The following is a 23799-nucleotide window of genomic DNA, read 5'->3' on the forward strand; positions in this document are numbered from 1 at the left end:
ACTTAGCTCTATTTAAAAACAACATGGCTTTTTATACTTGAGTAAAGCTGAGGTAATTCGTTCCCCTCCTCCACGCATTCCAGCTGCAAACAGAAGAAAAGCAAAAAACATGGATGCCGCCGTGTTCGTCTTTTGCTAGCGACAAGCTAGCCATCTACACGTGATCGCAGGGGTTTCGCACCAGACACCCTTTCACATTCGTTCCGAAATGACTTCAGACACCTGTCCACATCGTTGCCCCGATTATAAAAAAAACAAACTCAGGACTATCCACCTTTGCATGCTCAACTTTATTTACACGGACAGAGCAAAGTTGACAGTTTGAAGAACCAGTTCATTTAGCATTTTAAAAAAAACAACAACAAAAAAAAAACATAGAAAAACAGTTCTGGGAACAATTCCTGGGAATGCCTGTGCAATAAATTAAATAAATAATTAAATAAATAATTTGTTGAGCTGTCATTTTTATTTTTTTATTTTTTTATTTTGTAAGGGGGCGTCTTGGCCACACCTCCAGAAACGCCCATTTTACGTTGAAACCCCTGGGATTTAGCGAACGATGTAAAATGTCACCAGACACAGAAAGTCATTTATTTTCCTTTATTAGATTTTTATTAGATTTAATCGGTTTTTTTTTATTATTATTATTATTATTATCATTTAATTTTCAAGTCTCCCTCTATTACAATCTTGTAGGCATTTGTTGAGGATCAGGACGGCTGCTCTACGCTAAGCCGGCTAAGCTACATCGAGTTACGCTAACCTAGCAGGCTGCTTCGCTTTGCTAACTGTGGATTTCTTGGTGTGTTTAAACAAACAAACGGATCGTGTATCTGAGTGATTCCGGTTTTGGTGCCATTTAGCCCTTTTAACCGTAGTATTACTCAAAAATTAAACTTAATCTTGATCATGTTGCAACGTATGGATGTAAGAAAGCGTGCATTTTTTAAAAAAAAAAAAAAATCTTTGCTAACTCGCCGTATTTTGCTCTTAAAAGAGTTTTAAAGAGTAGGATTATCAAATGTGCAAAATATACGTAGCGGTATAGCATCCATGCTAACGGCACGAGGACAGTAAGGACGTTCTAATGATTTGCTAGATGATTCATTTTAGTTTTGATTCAATCGTTTAATTTCAATCTATAATTTGGGCAACACTGCGATGGATTAGCACCCTGTCCAGGGTGTACCCCGCCTCATGCCCGATGCTCCCTGGGATAGGCTGCAGGTTCCCCCGTGACCCTGAAAAAGATAAGCGGTATAGAAGATGGATGGACGGATGGAATTTGGGTAACAGTGTTATACTTTCAAAGTGACCTTATCAGTCAATATCGCTTAAAATATAAGAAAAAAAACAAAAAACAAAACAAGAATGAGACTTTTCTTCTTCTCACGATCTTCAGGAAATGTGAATGATGCAACTTCCTGTCCGACATGTGACATGTGGACTGTTCCAAATACTACGCTGGAGTGAATGCGTTGTACTAAAATGTCAATTTCCTTGAAAAGATGTTTCAAGCATGAGCTGCTGAGTGGATTCACAGAAATAATATGATTTTTGGAGTATTTTCTTTAATGGATTTATATCTCAAGGTAAAGTGTAATTATAGTGGCCTGGGAGAGATAAAAATGCACGGTCTATCAGAACGTGCTGTAGTTTCCGAAGGTTTTATTGATGTTTTAAGATATTTATCTAAAAAAAAAAAAAAAAAAAAAAAGCACATATGCTGTTGTGAAGGAGTTACCTGTGTATAAAATGCCTTTTAACTCCGTTCAATTGTGGGTTTCTTCTGTAGTCTTTGTGCTTCTGAGGCTTTCGATTTGAGCCAGTTTCTAGTTCTTAATCTTAGCCTGTGTTTTTTTATTTTTTTGCGTAGGTGCGTGCTTCGTGTTCATCCCTGGGCGTGAGAAGCACTATGTAGCCGAGAGGCACTCAGAGTGGATATAAATAGAGCTCTTTGTGTAAGATGAATTGATTAATTGCACGTTCAGAACGCCGGTCGAGAGCTAGCATGTGAATTCTACTCCTGTGTAGCGTGGTCTCTAACGCTCTCTCTCACGCCAGCTCGTGCGTAAACACGGAGGACACGTTGAGGATATGAATCACGAGAGAGGATTCTGTTGGCCGGAGTTAACGTGTGACTCAAAGCGGTGTGAAACAGCGTCACGGCGTGCATCATACCTCCACAGGCTTCAATTCGAAATTCAAACCCACGTTACTTCAAAGATTAGTCATTAAAAAGAAACCTCCTCTCACTCACATTCACACACAGATGAACAGTTCGATGTTACGGGTCTCGCTTAAGGGTCTCAGCTCGGGTGGCTTCTGGGATTTGAACTGAAAACCGAGCTAGAGTTGGTGGAACCATCGGGTGTTACGTCCAGCTGTAGAAAGGCTCATGCATTCTGATATTCTCATGCGTTCTCTCTCAACTAGATCTAATTCTTATAGCTTTTGTGCACCTAATTGGCCACGTACTTCAGATATTGAAGATGGATGGATGGATGGACATTTGTGTTTTGGAACAAGAGAGGCATGAACCTAACCATTTCGACACAGAACCGGCAGTTTAATAGGTATTAAGATGGTGTATACTGAATAAAGGGGTAGCTCTGTAGCTTTGCTTTAGAAAAAAAAAAATAAATCATGGGCTTTTAGACCAGAAAGATCCTGATACCCTCTATACAAACCAACCAACCAACCAATCAATCAATCAACAAACAAACAAACAAAAACAAATATGATTTACAACATTAATAGTTACTGAATTTGGTATACCAAAGTAAAATTGGCAACTCTAAATAGATAAATACTAAATACTAAAGACAAAATAAACACAAATAAATAAATAAATAAATAAACTCATGAATAAATAACAAGATTATATAAATTAATACAATAATATCAATGACATAAATAAAATACTGTACATGCCAGAATATAAAAGCATCAATATATACATGCATACATAAGACGATTAGGTAAATGATGAGATAAATAAGTAAATAAATAGCCACAATAAAATATACATTTTTTTTTTTTATTTTTGAAATTTTTCGTTTTTGAATACATGGAAATCTTGAAACAGTTGTGTGTTCCCAACGATTCAGCTCAACGATGTTTAATTTGAATACCTACCATTGTACATTTCCGATACAGTACGGTATTTCTATTTCACTATCAGCTTTGATAGCATTAGCATTTGCCGTCCTGTCTGTATGGACATGCCTAACTGAAAATGCTAATATAGAACAATGCTAATGCTATGGAGTCTGATTTCATAAAACATTTTCAGCAACTGGCAAACCAAAAGTTGCTAATGAGTCAAGGTTCTGCATTATTTCCAATAAATATTACGCTGTAATTACTAGCTTTAGCCATGTTAGCATTAGCACCCTACTAGCTGTAGCAATGTTAGCATTAGCACCAAAGCAAAGCAGTATGACTCCTGTGTAGTTAAATTGCAGAGTTTAATATTAAACCTGATATGTTTTAATAATGTGTTAATATTCTTTGACAAAAACTCCCAAATTTTTTTTCATCATCCTATAGAGAGTCTTTTAAATGACTCAATTCCATTCAGTTACATGATTCGTTCAGATCTGTGCACTCGGGCAGGCAATCTATTGCATGAGTAGTGTAAATCAGCTAATAAATGTTGCTATTTATGTTATGCTTTGCTTGTTTGTCCATTTTTAAATAATTTTTCACATGCATATGAATGTGACTCGTTGAATTCACTGAGTCAATTGATGTTTGGAATGAAAAGTGAATCTCAAATCTTGACTTAAGGGACACAAAGCAGTTGCACATATGACAAAATATATTTGAAAGAATTTATGACAGATAAATAAATGTATAGCTTGATTCTACAGAAAGCTTTGTTGGGTAATCATATACGACGTCTTGGCTCCAATGCAAACAGTAGTTAATCACGCCAACGGCAACAGAAGGAGAATAACGATTCAGTGATCGATACTGATTCACCTTAGTGACTCGTTCGAAAAGGCTGAATCGTTCCTGAATTAAGCATATCTATCAACAATAATAAATAGTGATTACTAGCAGTGATTCATTGTAAGCTGTGCACGTGGGGTCAGAGTACAAACGCAGTGTTTAATGTGCATTAATACTCTATAATACTGCGAGACAGAAGTGGAAAGGAAAAATCGATGTGAGAGGCTGTAACTCATAACTCCCACTCAGAAAAATCAGACTTTCTCAAGAGCTCAGACTTCCCCAAGTCAATAAGCCCTGTCTGCTGATTACAGACCACTGACGGTGTATCGCTGAGACCGTATATGGTAATGCTGGAGTTTCTTCGAGTCCGTACTGTATATGGACGTCTGCAAGTAGAAAGACGGAAGGAAATCATTTGAAATTTGATTCACTAAGAAGATGTTTCACTAAGGAGGATGAGGGGTAAGAGATGGTTTTTTTTCAGCCTTCGCAGAAAGTAGAGGTGCTGCTGGGCTTTCTTGGCTATGGAGCTGGTGTTGAGGGACCAGGTGAGGTTCTGTGTCAGGTGAACACCAACAAATTTGGTGCTCTTGACGATCTCCATGGAGGAGCTGTCGATGTTCAGAGGAGAGTGGTCGCACCATGCTCTCCTGAAGTCAACAACCATCTCTTTCATTCTGTCCATGTTCAGAGGCAGGTTGTTGGCTCTGCACCAGTCTGTTAATTGCTGCACCGCCTCTCTGTATGCTGACTCGTCGTTCTTGCTGATGAGACCCGACACGGTCGTGTCATCGGCGAATTTCATGATGTGATTGGGGCTGTGCATTGCTTCACAGTCACGAGTCAGCAGAGTGAACAGCAGTGGACTGAGAATACAGCCCTGAGGGGCCCCCATGCTCAGTGTGGTGGTGCTGGAGATGCTGCTCCCGATCCGGACTGACTGAAGTCTCCCAGTCAGAAAGTCCAGAATCCAGTTGCATATGGAGGTGTTCAGGCCCAACAGGCTCAGCTTTCTAATCAGGTTCTGAGGAATGATTGTGTTGAATGCTGAAATGAAGTCTGTGAACAGCATTCGAACGTAGGTGTCCTTCTTGTCCAGGTGGGTGAAAGCCAGATGTTCGGTGGTGGCCATGGCATCATCTGTTGAGTGGTTGGGAGGATACATGAACTGCCACGGGTCCAGTGAGTGGGGCAGCAGGGTCTTGATGTGCCTCATGATGAGCCTCTAGAAACACTTCATGATGACGGGTCTGAGTGCAACGGGATGGTAGTCATTGACGCAGGACACTGACGACTTCTTCGGCACGGGGACAGTGGTGGTAGCCTTGACGCACGTTGGAACGATGGCGCTGCTCAGGGAGATGTTGAAGATGTCAGTGAGAACATCCGCCAGCTGTTCTGCAAATCGTCAAAAGTTTCTATTGTATTTTTTTTTTCCGTTAGGGATACGAGCCGTGATATTTGTTGTGTATTATGCATATGTGTGTTTAGTATTTTAAAATTGTCAGCTGTAGCTTTAACTCAATACACCAATAGTCAGCAACATTAAACAGTCAAAAGATTGCCGGATAGAGAGAGAGAGCGAGAGAGAGAGGGGATGGATGTACGCAAAGAGAAGTAGGGCTACCCTTTCTGAGGCCGGTGTGTAAACTAAACCTCCATCTCTCTTTCTTTCAGTGTGGGACTGCCATATGCTGAGCGGTGGAATGGAGATAAGAGAGATGGATAGAACTGAATGAAAGGGTGGAACGGAGAGAGAGAGGGGAGAGTTATCTCCAAAACCAGCTTATCTTTGTCTGTCCCCTTGCCCTCTGCTCAGAATGTCCCATCCAGCTAACAAAGACATCATTGTTACCACACACATACAAACACACACACACACATACACACACTGACAAGGAAGTGCACCCAAGTGCACTTGGTGTTTTCCTGCTGAAATAAAAACTGACAGTTCTTCATTGAGCAAAGTATAGCACGTACATTAGTGTACATTGTCGAACAACACACACACACACACACACACACACATATATACACACACACATAAGCCAAATCCCGGCCCTGCCAGCTATCTATACCAAGCAATTAATAACACTTACTCACGGAAGCCAGCGTCTGCCGTCCGTTAAGACGTACACACAGCCAGCTATCTGCAGAATTAGTGGTAATAAAAATATAATCACATCATAATTACACAGTAATGATGGGTTCTCGCTCTAGCCTTGCGCACCGGCTCCCTTCTTGCTCCACAGCGACTGATGAGTTGTTTAATTGCGAGTCCTTTTCCATCCGACTCGTGTTTATGGAGGATTAAAGCCGTTTGAGTGTACAGGGAAAATATTCTCATTTCGCTGCGCAATTTGAGGCTGTAATCTCTCGCAAATTTACCAAACCGGTCCTCGAAATCAATTTTCTATAGAACAAACTGCTACAAATGTGTGTTTTTGTAAGGAAAAAAAACATCCTCGATGTACGCATGTCAACATTTCCTCTAGCTCAGATCGAACTCTCCACACACTGAAGAGAGATACAGCATGTCCCAAAAGTCTCCATACGTGTATATATATATATATATATATATATATATATATATATATATATATATATATATATATATATATATATATATATCCTTTAAGAATGTATTTGACAACAGAAGAACGTATTGGCAGCTTACATAGGAAATATTAAAGGTTTATGAAAGCCCGTGTTTAGTTTCCAGTCTTTATCTAGACTCAGATTCTTGTTCTTGGCTGACAGGAGTGGAATCAGATGTTGTTTTTTTGCAGTTATACCCTCTCATCCGCCTCAAGGATCGACCTTTTTTGTGTGTCCTGAGATGCTTTTCTGCTCACCACGGTTGTAAAGAGTGCTTATTTAAGTTATCGTAGCCTTCCTGTAAGCTCGAGCCAGTCTTTCCGTTCTCCTCTGACCTCTCTCATCAACAAGGCAAGTCTTTTTTTCACTTATCCATTATGTTTTTTGTTTTTTTTTCCGTCCACACTCAGACGCCGTTTCGGATAGTTACGGTCGTGAAATCTGACTGGCTGAGCTGGGATCGAAGTGTTCACGCACCACACACATACTATAACTAAATCCTGTATGAATTGACCATTTTTGAAACTAATAAAACCATTTTAATCCACTGTAAGCCATTGTCCTGTGCATGGAATAGTGTAAACATTGTCCGTTATGTTGCTTAGCAACCAAAGCTTACTGTTTACAGGCTAAATGGCGTAGCGAAATAATAGTTTATTGGCGGATATTACTAATAATACAGGAAATGTAATTATTTATTGAAAGCTGAATTCTATTATATTCATTTGTCTCCATTTTAGAGAAGTAAGGTCGTTTGTTACGATGATTTTATCCCGGATAAGGGAGTTTTACTCTCGTTTCGTATTTAAGTACGCCCTTTCCCACATACCCTTGAGTGGCTCATTGCGTTATGATTGATCGTTTTGACGCATTACTCAATTATAACCAAACGTCTTTCCAATACATTATGTTGTAATCAAACCCTGCCTTCTACTGTAGGTTATAAAAGTAATGTGATCCAGTCCACGTGCCTGAAAGTTAAAGTTTCTTGTATCCAGTTTGACGTGTTGTATACTGCTGTGCTGTCTCTCATCCTCAGATTCACAGCTGTAATAACCAATCCAAACAGCATCTGTAATAATAACCAGTCCGAACAGCGTCTGCTTCCAAAGACTGAAAGTTGGTGAATTGAAGGCAATTAAAAAAACACACAATCCTGATTTTCATCGCAGCAACTGCGAACGAGGACGAGCGTAATAAGTCGGTTGTCAGTGTAATGAGCTGATTTGCATATTACAATCTGGGTACCTGGAGATGGGTTTGACTACCACTGTAAAAGAAAATGTAAAAAAAAACAACGGATGTGTGGTATCACTTTCTCAACTCAAAACGAATGGTAAAAGTGGTCCTGGATGCTTTGCGATTTCTGCGAGGTTCTTCGTTTCTTCAAATAAAGTCTTGCAAGGGGAATGAAAACAACAAGTTTAGGATTAAAAAAAAAATAATAATAAAAAATCCCAATTGCAAACAATGTTCCAAATATTAAAGCTGCTCAGTAAAATGGTGCTGCAATATTAAAACTACACACGTTGTCCCCAAAATGTCCAGGGAGCAATTTTTAACAAACACATTACTCAAGAAAGTTTAACACAAATACACAGCAAACCAATATAATGACCGAATCCAGCTGTTTGGGATGAAGTCTGTATGGAATTACACCTTTATTTAGAAACTCCTGAGTCAACAGTGTGTGTTATTGCTGTCTATTCCGTCTCCTCTCCCCTGAGCATGTGTGTGTGTGTGTGTGTGTGTGTGTGTGTGTGTGTGTGTGTGTGTGTGTTTGTGTGAAGAGGAAGAAAAGTTCTCGTTCACATTCTCCTTCTTCTTGTTGGGGGATTTGGCAGCTCTATAATGAAGAGTACCGTTATCTCGCAGAACCAAGAATTACCATCACGGCTGATCAATTACGTTATCGTGATGTCTTTTCTCTCTGGAGGACGGAGAGAGAGAATGAGGGGAATGGAGATGTATGAGAGACACAGAGAGAGAGAGAGAGAGAGAGAGAGAGAGATGGGGGAGGGCGTAAAGGAAGACGTCAGTCAGGTGACATGGAGAGAATGAGTGGGTGGTCTGTTTAGCTCCTTTGTTTCCATTGACAGGATTATAAATAAAAGAAAATATTCACTTGAATCCACTTGCATGAGGGGGCAAGGTTAGAAGATATCGTTCTTTCTTTTTTTTCTTTCATTTTCCTTTTTTTATGATTTTATTCACATCCAAGGCAACGAAATTGGCTTCTTGTTACAATTTCTGCACATTTAGACACCAAGGTTCACTTGTTACCTTCTTGCTAATGTTGTCCTCTCACTAATTCTTCAATCCTGAGGAGATTCTGGCTGTTTACTGTAAACAGGAAGGTGTGTATTGAATTGGGGGAAATGGGTGTGTCTATGAGAATAAATATTTCTGAATAAAACCCATCCATCACACTCAGTGAGGTTTCTGTCACACTTCCTGTCAGGTTAGCAAAAGTCCGATTCATCAAGAGACACTCTCTTTTCTATATGCGGATACAACAACACCTGCATTCCCATTTATGCACTTCAAGGCACTCCCACTACTTTCATTTCCATATATGGAGTCAAAGACATTGCCATCTATGGGTTCAAGGCACGCCTACTCAGATCCACTCTCATTTCTATACATGGATTCAACAACATGTCTGCATTTCCATTTATGGACTTCAAGGCACAACCACTTGACGCTGCTTTCATTAAAGAATGTCCACATTCCCATTTGCAGTTATCTACAGTACTTAAAACCATCCTTCTTTCTACATATGGTCTCAAAGACACGCCCACATTCCTTAAAGCGTCAAGGCATGCCAACTCAGAGCCGCTCTCATTCCAGTATATAGATTTAAAACAGTTCCCATTCTGGGTGTGTGAGTGTGTATGTGACTGAGCCCTGCGATGGACTGGCACCCTGTCCAGGGTGTACCCCGCCTTGTGCCCCATGCTCCCTGGGATAGGCTCCAGGTTCCCCGTGACCCTGAAAAGGAGTAAGCGGTTGAAGATGGATGGATGGATGGATGGATGGATGGACAATTCCCATTCTTATTTATTGGCTTCAAGACACTCAGACTAAGATCCACACTCATTTAGACATAAATACACGCCCACATTCCCATGTATGGACTTCCGGACACACCTATTTGAAACCACTCTCATTGTCATTTATGGACTTTAGAATTATGCCTTCTGTGGTCTATATCCTGGAGCTACACCCGTATGGACTCATTCATCTGAAGCCGTACTCTTAAAAGCCCAGTTCTGCTTTTTTGTCTTTTGATGGTGAACATCAATAGCATCTTTTTTCTTCAAATCAACCTCTTTCAAAAAATAAAAATAAAATAAAATTGCGATGAGAAAAAGCCTCCTGTACTGAAAAAGCAGCAACTGCACACAATTTCCCCTTTACAGAAAATGTAGCTGACCATCTGAGACATGATCGGTGTCTGAAATGTCTGTGTAAATGTGTGCAATTTGATTGGTCTATTTAATTTTATTCTGTAAAGAAATGTCGTCTTATTGAAGTAGTCGTGCACAAATTATGCATCAATACCACGTTGTTCAAACCAAGTAGAGTACAAGTATGAGTACAATGTACGGTTGAGGTCATTAGTTTACATACACATTCTTTCCTTTTCCGGCGTCTTCTGCGTATTTGACCCCTTTCCCCGAGGACGGGAACTCGTACACGACTATTACAAAAGGTGCGAACATTCACCGATGCTCAAAAAGGCAACACGATACATTAAGAACCAGGGGGGTGTAAACTTTTGAACAGGATCATGCACGTCATACGCTAGTCTAGCGATGCATCATGTGTACATGGTCGATCTTACAGAACGTTAGCAGTTCCGTGCAGCGGCCGCGGTTAATATGAACAAGCCATCATTGACTGACGAGTTAAACAGCTAATCATACGCCTGCTGCGACGCGCTTAATAAAACCAAGCACTTAATCCTTAAATCCGCACCCATCAGGGCCGAGCCACACTGAAGATCTCTGGACGTCATGGACACACATCATTAACAACGAAAAGCTTCGTTCCTCAGCTGGATTCAGAGAAGCGCGTCTGCGTTTCAAACCGTATCTGTGTCATATAGCCCCAGTTCTGAAGTTGGGACAGTATGGAAAACAAAGAGGAGTGATTTGTAAATGTACTTTGCCTCGTATTTAAGTTGTATTTGAAATTTTTAATTCTGAGTCGCGTTTGAGAGTTTCCATGACGACTGTGGCGCCTCCTCAAACAAAACAGAGGACCACTTGATTAACACTTAACCCTCGTCTCTCTCACTCTCATTTAATACTAAAGGGAGTACTACATATTTTGGAGGCACCGCTGGGATGTTTATAGGGTGATTCATCTTCTTGATCAGCAGAACCCCATCCTGTAACATTCATAATTACCTACTGGACATGCAGCTGTGCGAAGTGGTACTACAAAACTGATGGAGGAGGCAGCCGAAGTCAAGTCAATGAGGTAAACGTCCACTTTCCACAGCCCTGCTGTCTCACAAAGTATAACAACATAACAAGTCATCATACAACCGATCATACACTGGTTGATGCTCCAGCTCCATCACCGAGACAAATCGCACCAGCCATGTGGCACAAAGAATTCAACATTTCAGGCCTCATTGGTAAGCCAGGTCAGACTGTCATTGTCAAGCCTTGACCGTCAAAGAGAGAGTGGGTTGAATAACGGTTACCTCGAGCAAGACATTATTGATTCGGTCATTGGAGCGATCACACCTTTGCTTCAGTTGCATAGTTATCTCGAGGGCAAAGCAGACCTCACGCTTCCAACATTAAGAAGAATCCTCCGCTCTCACTATCAAGAGAAAAAAGCCACAGAACTGTGTGAACAGCTCACTTCAGAGGCCCAGCGTGCTAAAGAAACACCACAAAGCTTTCTCATTCATGTTCTTGATCTTAGACAGAAACTCCTGTTCACTTCACAAGAAGATGAATCTGGCTTCAAATGTGACCCAGCTCCAGTCCAAAACATGTTCCGCCATACCGTCCTGACTGGCTTACTGAATGACCGCATTCAGAGTGACCTCCAGCCATTCCTGTCTGATCACACGATTTCACATGAAGTGTTGTCGGAGAGATTAAATGGCATGTCTTCCCATGAGTCTGAAAGACAAAGCAAAACGAAATCCAAACATCCTGCTTCTGTTCATGTCACACAGTTAAATGAACCTGCCCATGAACCGAAACACCAACCAAAACAGACAAAATTTGACCTGATGTTGCAGCTGAAAAGCCTAAGCGAGGAAATAATGCAAATTAAAGAAACAATTCAACAGCCCTCATCCGATCCTGTGTTTTGCAGACAGTAATAAGGCTCCAGTGACGACGATGATGACTCACCAGAAATTGGAGGACTTCTTACCAGCGTTACCAGCGGGTAGTAGAGTGAGGAAAAGAGCTGCCAAACCAAACATGGGGAAGAAGTCACACCATGTATGAACAACATCAGTATCTCTGTCAGCCTTATCATCCTAAACTCCAACAGAATGCAGTTCTGCAGCAACAACATACAACATCACAGTCTAGCAGTCTGCAACCATGTTCAATACCCTTACAACAGCCCCTGCAACATCCAGCCTCAGCACAGTATGTGACGCAGCCATCACTATATGCTCCAACACAGATGAACACAGCGCCCCAGCAATTCACAACAACAATACTGCCACCACAGTACCCTCAGCAGTTTCGACAGTCATGTCCTTCACGGACAAGACAGTGATTCCACTGCCAGCAAAAGGGAACCAGCGGAACTATGTACTTATTGTTATTGTTGTAGTAGTACTGAGCACCTTTCAGCAGGCTGCAGAACCAGAGGTGCAAGATTCCAAAATAGAACTGCTTTAAATGGGAACAGGTTGCCTACGAGGGACAGGGAGTGACCCAGACAGCTAAATTGTCCCACCAATGTTCAAGGCAATACTTGGAAAATTCACAGCAACACTTTGAGTTTCCTCCACAAGTACATACCTGAGGTGAAACTGAAAGACATTCCCGAGGCAACAGAAGCTCCAGATGGTCTGCAGCTTGTGGCAGCCAATGGGACTAATATGCCTTATGTTGGATGGGTAGAGATAACTTTGAAATTGACTTCCTTTGATGAAAGTGTAAAAGACTTAGTCATTCCTGTCCTTGTCTTACAAGATCAAACATTATCCAAGTCAGGCATAGGCTACAGTGTGATTGAACAGGTGATGAGGCAGAGTGAAGTTAATGAAAAACAGTGAAGTGAGTAAAGGATGTTTGCACAAGATTGTTAAGTATGCCTTCCCCGGCATGAAGAAAAATAAGATACGGAGCTTCATTAATCTTGTGACTGCTGAGAATCCAAGCGAATACGTGGCGAAAACAATGAAAGACCCTGTGAACATACCAAAACACACAATTATGCAGATACAGTGTCGTATGTGAAGCAGGACAGTGTTCTCCTGTTCACACCACATGTAAATCCACAGTGTCCAGATAGCCTTTCAACGCTGGAAACTCTACTAACTCAGAAAAAAAGGAAGATCAGTGTGCAGAACATCACAGACCGTGATATCAGGCACGCAGGGAAAACTGAGCCTGGGACAATGCAGCTAATAAAGTCTGATCTAAAAGCTGCAGAATCACATTGTACAACAACAAAAGCCACCACTGTGGACAGAAGTAACAGTGAAGAATTATGGGGTCCACTTATTGATATAAGCCACATACCTATGCACCAGCAAAGCAAAGTGAAACAGTTGCTGCGAGAAGAGTGTCATTCATTTTCAAGGTCAGATGACGATATTCGATGCATCAAGGGTCTTTAGCTAAATATCTTCCTGACTGACAATACACTTGTTGTCTGCAAGTACACTTCAGTTCCTAAGCCACTGTATCAGGAAATTAAGGACTACCTGCATGACTTCATTGCCCAGGACTGGATTGAGAAACCCCATTCTCCCTACTCTTTGCTAATCGTATGTGTAAGAAAGATGGCAGCCTTAGGTTGTGTATCGACTATAGAGATCTCAATGGAACGGCGCTGCCTGTTCGCCAGTCTCTCCCTAGAGTGCTGGACATTCTGGACAGTTTAGGCAGTAACGCATGGTTTTCCATATTAGATCAGGGGCAAGGCTTACCACCAAGCCTTTATGTCCCCAGAGAGCAGACCCTTGACAGCATTCAGTACATTGGGGTTTATATGAGTCTGTTAGAGTACCATTTATCTGAGATACCTACCTGAGATCAGTCTTCTGTGGGAAAGAACCATTTGAGAACATGTTGTTAGGATTTGTCTGTTTGTTTATTTATTTATTTATTTATATGTATATTTATATATTTATTCAGATTTAAGAATACTGCAGCTTCTTCATGGTTTTGAATACTATGGGATTAAATAAAGACAACACAGAGGACCACATGGATAACTCCTAAACCTTGTCTCTCTCATTCTCATGTAATAGTAAAGGAAGTACTACATATAAAGACGAGGCATTATCTAATCAACGACATAGTTTGACGAGGTTTTATCTAATCAACTGCATAGTTTTTGAAGGTAAATGTTTATTCTGAAATTGATGCATGCAACACGTTCCAAAAATGTTGGGTAATTTAGGACTAATAGCAATGTGACAAGTTGAAATAATGAGGTGATATGAAACAGGTGAGGCAATCGTCTGATCACAGCATGTAAGGAGCCTCTAAATATGCCTAGTCCTTCAAGAGCAAGAATGGGTTGAGACCGACAGATGCATAAGGTAATAGTCCAACTCTTTGAGAACAATGTTCCCCAAAGACAAATCGGTAGGATTTTGGGCATTTCACCTTCTACAGTCCATCCATGCATCCTCTATACCGCTTATCCTTTTTAGGGTCACGGGGAAGCTGGAACCTATCCCAGGGAGTATCGAGCACAAGGCGGGGTACACACTGGACAGGGTGCCAATCCATCGCAGGGCACACTCACATACACACTCACACACAAATTCATACACTACGGACACTTTGGACACGCCAATCAGCCTACCATGCATGTCTTTGGACTGGGGGAGGAAACCGGAGTACCCGGAGGAAACCCCCGCAGCACAGGGAGAACATGCAAACTCCCCACACACAGGGCCACGGTGGGAATCGAACCCCGACCCTGGAGGTGTGAGGCGAACTACTTCTGAATGTGCGTGATCTCCGATCCCTCAGCCGTCACTGTCTCGAAAATTGTGATGAGTCTGTAATGGAGATCCTGACTTGGGCTCGGGAATACTTTATTTTCCATACTGTCCCAACTTTTTCGGAATTGGGGTTGTACATTAAAGAGACGCAAATCACGATTGAGTTGCAGTTACTTATGATTGTTTTTCAAGCATCTGTCATGTCTGAGGAAAAACAAACAAACAAAAAAAGTATATGCAATTACAGTCTCATGCTTGTTTAATCACATCTGCCGACAAAATTGTACATTCGCAAACTATCTCCTTCTCTGAATGTTGCCAAAACTCAGACTAACAATCTCATCATGTTCGTCTTCACCTCCGCATGCTAATGGTTGGAGACGACGAGCCATTTTTGCCCTTCCTACATCGTTACACACAGCTGTAGTGGCCGTATGCTTCTGTCCAATCTGCCTTTACACATCTGGCTAATTAGTGCGCTTTGCTAGTCTGACGAGCTAACTCGCACCAATTTTGCACATTCTACTCATTAAGTACAGGAACCAAAAAACGCATCTGCATCTGTTCAACCTGTTGCGGGGAGGGAAAAAAAATTAAATCTCTATATTTTCCAAATGCTTTTTTTTTTTCTCAACGATTTTATGATAGCTTCATTTTCAAACCTATTCATGCTAATAAAGCCTTTGTAAGTCAAAAACTAACAGATGTGTGTTATTACAATGGTGTGTGTGTGTGTGTGTGTGTGTGTGTGTGCATGTGTGTGACTCCAACTTGCATGGTTGTTATTGTAAAACTCATAAAAACGCACCTTACTCTAATGATTATTATTATTATTATTCATTCTGTCTTCAGTAGGCACTTTATCCCGATCAGATTTGCAGTGGATTAAGAGTCTATACAACGAACACATGAGGTGCATGAGGCAGAAATACACCCTTGATGAGACGCCAGTCCATCGCAGCACTGCACACACACACACACACACACACACACACACACACACACACACACACACACACACACACACACACACACACACACTCATTCACACCTAGAGGCATGTTTTTGAGATGTAGTAACCATCACAGTGTTCACATCTTACTATAATATCCTCGATTCAAGGTGTTGTCATGGTGTAAATATGACTCCGCCCACTCACATGTCAAATTCTAATGCTGGTTATGAACAGACCAAAAGAACCAGGGATTATTTATTTATTTATTTATTTATTTATTTTTATGGAAAAGCATGAAGAGCTCTAGATTTGGGGCCACCTGACCTTCTTGGAAGAAACGAGATACCAGGAAGCCAGTGTTATTGTTCTTGTTGTTCTTCTTCTTAATATATATATAAATGATTATTATTGTTATTATTATTCTGAGTGACATTCCATAAAAAAAAAAAGCATTTTATCTTGTATGCAGCTCCACTGACTGCAGACTTTCTGTGAGTATTACACTCAGTATATGAAATAAGAATTTTATCATCCCACTTTAGAGGATTGTCAGGATTGGATTAGATGGCTCAGCCAGAGAGAGAGAGAAGGATTCAGAGTGTGTGTCTGACTCACTGCCAGACGAAATAGCCCAAGTGGCCGTGTCGAGCCATAATGAACCAATAACTAAATTACACAGAATCCACAGAATCAACAAAGAATCTGAAACAGGAAGATCAATACCCCAGCTGAAAGAACGAGATCTGAGGATAAGAGATGTGGCGAAAGAATGAATTAATAACCCATGATGTTAAGTGAACACACACACACACACACACACACACACATATACTTTACAGTATGCATACTCTCACACACACATACACATACACACACATATGACCAAGCACACACCCATGGGGCAATTTCACAAAGTTGCGAAAACCTAATCAAGGGTGACTTGACTTTGCTTGGAGGATGTGTACATGAGTGTGTGTGTGTGTGTGTATGAGTGAGTGTGTGTGTGTGAGTGAGTGTGCATCCAGAACAACTTCAGGAAGATTATAAAAAGAGTAAGAAGGATAAAGAAGGAAAGAGAGATCGACAGAGACGGAGGGGATGCACGGCGTGGAACTGAGCTGGCAGGACTGAGACCGGGAGGATCGTGTAAGTAAGGAATAAAACACACAGAGTTGTGCTGTTATAGGAAAGTAATCAACGATGGGGTGACGTGATGAAGAGGAATTACTGGTTGATTCATTCCTAAATACGTCCTGTTTCTGAACAGCACATCCTCGAGTGTTTTATTCCTCGTGTACCGCAGTCATTTGCCAACAATGGCATTTTTACAAATTAAAGCATGTGCATTTTTATCCGTTTGTAGTTACATTTGATGCCGTGAAACGCCCAGTGATCGCGTACACCTGCACACTCCCTCACCTGCCTTTTTTTTTTCTCTCTCCCGAACTTAATAAGACAAATACCGCGGCTTGTCGTGTTTCCGAGAATCTATAAAGTGTAAACGTAAAGTGGGAAAAACCTATTTTGACGTTTATGAAGCACTGACACTGGAGACTCCTTTCATAAGTGTTAAATAAAAATCCTCTCACAGAAAACATAGTACAGTAAATGAATAAATGAAATAGTTCGACTGATGGGTGATGGTTCTGGTGATGGTATATCATCCTGCTTGTTTTTTTTTTTGTTGCCAATAACATCGTATTGTAGAACTGCATCCATGTGTTTATGAAGCACAATGCGAAAGAGAGAGAGAGAGAGAGAGAGAGAGAGAGAGAGAGAGAGAGAGAGAGAGAGAGGTCTTTGGAGGTGGAGTCATGCTCATCTTCCTGACGCTCCTCGGTGGCATTTCAGGTAAAATAATCGGAACGTGTCTCCAAAGGGCCGTCTGTAATAAAGCCTCGGAGACGGGCTGGGGTATTATGGGATGTGAGGGAGCTTTGAGATGAGAGACTAATGGAGCTAGAGGTCCCCAGGAACGTCACGAAAGCGCTGCAAATCCCCGGGAACCATCAACACGTCATACGGAAATAGAAATGAGACTGATGGAAAGGTCAGGAAGGCTCGAGTGAAAGCGCGGATGATGCCGTCGAGATGCTTGCCATGCCGTGATGCCACATTTAGCTCGGAAAGATTCGCTCCAAACAGATCCAGTTTAGACGACACCCCGCCCTGCCTCCCTCCATCAACAGGTTTCCTTTAGACAATTGTTACGGCTATCCCAGTTCCCGGTCCGTTCTCGTCAACTTTTTATAAACTTTTCCGGGCAACGACGCCGAAGAAAGTAAACAGCTTTCTTTGTTAATCCGGATATTTATTCAACATCGCATTAATTTCGGCCTTACGATTTTATCCCCTCTTACCCCCTCCTCTTCTCCTTTTGACCCAAAAGCCGGAAAAGCCATCTATTCTGAAGATGCCAGAAAACTTACAGCTTTACCTCTGACTGTTTCAAAGCACTGATACCGGAGACTCCTTCCATACAGGTTCAATATACGTCTCCTCGCAGAAAACCTTACCGTATTAAACATTAGGCATTCTGATTTGTTAATAAATCTTTTGTGCTTATTCTGCTTAGATTATGTGGAGTGTTCACCATAATCTAGTTCAAGACCCCTGTGAACAAACCGTTACTATAGAAACGATAACGTATTAGAAGGAGGGCATTAATATCAACCTGTGATTTGCAGCTGCTGTTATAGAAACCTAATCAAAACCTTCTGACCAATCAGAATCAAGAATTCATTATAAACGCCTTTACATGTCAATGCAACATATCCCCCCCCCTGCCCATTGTTTTTTCGCATCGAAGGTTCATTCATTGTAAATAACATCCGGAAAATGACACGTACCGACTTCCAGGAGATCGAGAATTGAGAAACGGGAGATCCATGGACATGCTAACAATGCTAAATGCATTTTAGCTTTCTCGATTCGTGACGCATGAGCTCAAGTTCAGTATCTATGTAAGGTCAAGCACAAATGATCAAATCTGACATTATTGTATTAGATTCGTGTTTAAATGTTAAAATAAATCTATATCTTTATGCTTGATTAAAAAAAAAAAGTCTTTTAAAAGGTATTTGGTTTAAAAAAAAAAAAGAAAAAAAGATGATGTCTCGATATCTCGGACTTTATGATCGGAGACTTGAGACGTTATGCAGGAAACGAGACAGTTTAGATGTTTGAGAAAGTGCACGTACAGAGTTTTACTCCTCATGAAGAGCTCCTCACCCTGAGAGATTCTAAACTTGAGGATTTTCCCTTTAATTTAACCTTTAAACGTTGGTTTGCTGTCAGTCGGCGCTAAATAATTGACCATTCTTATTGTAATTTCAGAATAATAAGCCTTTCATTTTTGGATATGTCACTCAGAAGGAAATCGGGCTTATGTAGTTCATTTTTATCTTTCTGAGGTATTTTATCTTTTATCTCATCTAATTGTCCCTTTGCATGTTAAATCTGCACCATGTTAAGACTGTACCTCACTTTCACGGTGAGGTACCTGGACATGCAACCATGAGATGTAATAGCACAGTCTCGACATCTATAGCACACGGTAATGATAATAGAGGCATCTAGCTCAACGTTTAAACGGAGCTCTTTGATTTCTGCTTTCAATTTCCGCAAAACAAGCACGCCGCTTAACGCTCAAGTGGTTAAATATGTGAGAACCCTGTTGCTAGGCGACTGGGAAATACGGATGCCGAGCCGTAGCTATCTAACGACTGAGGCTACGAATCCATCGACCGCTACCTGAGCTTAAATTTGAACATGTTGAGAAAAAAAAAAAAAGAGATGTACACGATCTCAACTTTGAAAGTTGAAGCGTTCGTGTTGAATTTCGCAAACACGGCAAACACGAGACGACCGTCGAATACACTGTGAAACCGGATGAGTTCATTTAACTCCAAAAATTTGAGGAAATTAATTACCTCAATTTTTTTTTAAGTTGATGAGTCAATTTCTTTAAACCGAATACACTTAATTAGACCAAGTTTGAGTTACATATTTGTTATATTTAGGTGTATTTGGCTTAAAGAGATTGATTTATCCACTTAAAAAAAATTGAGGTTATTAGTTTCCTCAAATTTTTGGAGTTAAATGAACTTATCCGGTTTTACAGTGTGGAGAACCCTGAAATGTTCTATGTATAACCTGACTGAAAGCTTAGAACCCTTAATCATCCAAATAATCCTCGGAGAACCCTTGAAGGACCGTTTTTTCTTGAAGTCTTCCATGGTTCTTTGGTTGTCCGTCTGGGAGAATCTTTAAAGGTTCCATGTAGAACTCTACAACAAGGTCTTTTCTTATCAGACAGGGTTCCAGGAAGAACCCTTTTAGGAAGCTATGAGTCATTAATTACCCAATGAGTTAATCAATGCTTTATTAATTCATGTTTCGTATCTGCGTAAATTGTTCGATTAGGTTGAAAATGGAGGAAACGATTCACAAAGGATAGAGACGGGTAAAACGTGGCACGCTCTTAGAAAGCGGTTCTTGAAGGTCGGTTGGATAATCAAACCTTCTTATCCAGCTAAAAGTGTTCTAATTGGAGGCGTTGCTAATAGGGAAATACTGCTGACATGTCGATCCTTTAATGGTTTCCCCAGAGGGGCAATTGAAGAATCCTTCGGAACACTGGAGGAAAATGTCACCTGTCCAGTCAATATAAGGTCACATGACCAGGTATCCGATTGAGGATCAAATAAGAACGTTCGTGTCTGGACAAAACAAAAATCACATTTGCACCGGTAGTCTGAAGGCGACTGGTCTTGTTTTAAGGCGGACGTTCTGTCAGGGCGCTATGATATCCGGATCGGATCAGGGCCTGCGCTGTAGAGAGCAGGGAGATAAAAACAAACAAGCAAACATGTGAGCTTATTAAGGGCCTCAGGTGTACGGATTAAATTAGAATTGAACAGACGCCTAGCTTGAGGCAGCCTCGTCTGGCCTTGCGCCTGCTGCTGCGAGCTGTAACAAGGTTTTGTGTGTGTTATATGTGTCTGGCGGCAGCTTAGCTGTGATGTAGGGAGATGTTATGTGTGTGTTAGATCTGTGGGGTCGGGATGGAAATGGATCTCTCCGGAGCGAACGCTCAGACGGCCCGACCCTTCCTCCGGCTGCAAGACCCGCGAGTGTAATTAACATCTATAAGGGTTATTTTAAGAGCAGAGCCTCTCAATAGAGCAGGAGCTCGTCGGAGAGAGACGGAGAGGACACCGAGAAAGAGGACAGAGAGAGAGAGAGTGCGAGACGAACGGTTCGAGAAGAAGAGAGAGAGAGTAATGAAGAGGGACGGAAGGAATTAGAATGAGAATCTCCAGGTAGACCGCATCACATGGAGCCTGGAGCTACGTTATTCAAAAGTGCTTTCATTTAATCGACTTCACACACAGCGGATCCTCGAGGAACCTCATGCGCATGTTCAGTCTCATGGAAGACACGTGGATTTTCCAAAGAAAGTGTTGAAGGATTCCGAATGCCTTAAGGTTAGTAAAGGATGAGCAGGGAAAGGACATGACTGGTAGTTTACTGAGAAATGGAAGGAACCATCCACAAAGAATAACGATGCGTGAAACCTGGTTATGTTAAGCTGAAATGAGACTTTTTCTGGGAAAAAGGAATTCTGGGAAAATCTAAACAAGAAGGCTGATCAGCAAAGACAGGTTTGGTTTCTGAAGTTTGATTTCACTTGAGCTTTGAGGCTAATGTTGCTGACAATTAAAGAAAGTCTAAATGAACCAATACGATATATGGCCAAAAGTTTGTGGACACCTGATCAGCACACCCATATGTGCTTGTTGAACATCCCATTCTAGATGTTTTCCCCCTTTGCTGTTAGAATGCGCTCCACTCTTCTGGGAAGGCTTTCCACTAGATTTTGGAGCGTGGCTGTGAGGATGTGTGGTCATTCAGCTACAGGATGTCAAGGAGGTCTTCAAAGGGTGTCAAAGGGTTCTTTGCAGGACACTCGAGTTCGCTTGTGTACAGGGGCACATGGAGCTCGCTTGTGTACAGGGGCATCGTCATGCTGGAACAGGTTTGGGACCTCTTAGTTCCAGTGAAGGGAAATTGTACAGTTTAGGGAAATAGGACATATGACTGTGATGGTTAGGTGTGCACGAACTTTCCATATAAATGCTTGTCATGTTACAGAGGAACTCTAAAGTGTAGACCCAAGACTTTCCTGTATAAAGTTACAAATTTACCTGAAAGTACTGACACTGGAGACTCCTTCCATAAATGCTAAATAAACCAAAGATTTTTGTTTCTGTCTTCTGGTGACATAATTAATTATTATTACTCATAGCTAAATGAAAGAAGCAAACTTCAAGCAGGAAATGGGTCACTGGTACATTTTGCCAAAGCATTCCTTTGATGATGTTTATGAGTTGATCAAGCTGTTCAGAGTAATCATGATAACATTGTGAAATTGTCTCGATGACTTGGGTTTATATGAACGCAATTGAGATTCCAGTGTTTGAGTCCAAGAGCCAAGAACAAATTTTAACCCACAAATGAATTTTAACTGATCAGTTAAACGCTGGGATTGGAACATTCCTTCAGATGTAGACCACTCTGGAAAAAAACAACAAACAAAACAAAACAAAAAAAAACACAAACAAACGTCTGTCATATGAATAATAGTAAGTTTCACAGTCTCGGGGTAGCTCAGTGTAGCGTTTTGAAGCACTGCAGTTGTCTCATGATGTGTAAACAGGGCCAAAGTTAAATAGCATAATATGCTAAAATATGACAAACTCATGAATTAGCCAGATGTGATCCCTTAGAGCGAGCCAGCTTTTCAGACAAATAAGATAAGGCATTGATGTAGTTAGCTTTCTGGCATTTATGGACTTGTTGGATCACAAACCACTCTGGGACGAAATTAGACTTCCTCACCAGATAAATCTCACAAATTCTTTATATTAAAGTCACTTTAGTTTAGTTAACCCTCGCAGGTTTGTGGTGAAACAGGTGAACATAGAGGTGAACACCCCCAGAGCATAACATGGCCTACAAACATGGTCACCACAAACAACAATACCCAACACTCATGAATTCTGTCACGTGAAAGCTCATTGGCGTTCTGATCACACACACCTGAGCCCGATCGGGAACATAATCACACTCACGGTATATAAGGGCACCTAGTTTAAACACTCACAGTGAAGGACATGTAGGTGTCTTTATTACCAGTCGCAATACTTTTTATTTCCTTAAAAATAAATAAATAACTAATAGTAATAATATTATTATTATTCCAGAATTAATGAATAATGAGGAGCACTCACAACCGAACAGACCATGGCCCCGCCCACCTCCACTGGTAATCCAGTGTTGCTTGAATTTCATTTATATTCTGGATTCTGATTATCAGGGGCCAAGCACCAAAGGTATGTAGGGACTTATTGTTTTTGTTAGTTTTCTTCTTTTTCTACTTGTTTTTCTTCTTTTTCTTCCCCACTGGGAGTCAATGGCAGGCTTACGAACCGTAAGTAGGAAAATAATGAAATTTGGCACACTCATAGATATGACCATGAATAGTATCTGGACCAATTATGGGCTCTCTAGGCCCGACTGTATACTGCCACCACTATTTCGAAAATTCACTATTCAGATGGTTATAACTGTTGAACTCTTTCAGATGACTCTCCTCGTGGTGATCACAGTCCATATCTTACATTAAGACTCCACCCATTACCGTAGTCGCCATTTTGAAATGTACAGTATTCAGTTTTTTTCACTACACCCCCTGTTCAAATTTTCAAATTCTTACCGAAATTGCCTCAGATGATCAGTGGATAGAGCCACACTAAAATGATGGAACATAATTTTGATACTCCTATTTGTTCAAAAGTTATTATCCAGTATCTTTTAACATTCTAACTAATGCGTTTGTCACCGTGGGCGGCTGAGGATCAGGTGGTAGAGCGGGTTGTCCGCTAATCGTAGGGTTGGAGGTTCGATTCCTGACCCACATGACTCCACATGCCGAAGTGTCCTTGGGCAAGACTCTGAACCCCAAATTGCTCCCGATGGCAAGTTAGCGCCTTGCATGGCAGTTCTGCTACCACTGGTGTGTGAGTGTGTGAATGAGACACAGTGT

Source organism: Ictalurus punctatus, chromosome 8 (genome assembly GCF_001660625.3).
Source record: "Ictalurus punctatus breed USDA103 chromosome 8, Coco_2.0, whole genome shotgun sequence".
Classification (NCBI taxonomy): Eukaryota; Metazoa; Chordata; class Actinopteri; order Siluriformes; family Ictaluridae; genus Ictalurus; species Ictalurus punctatus.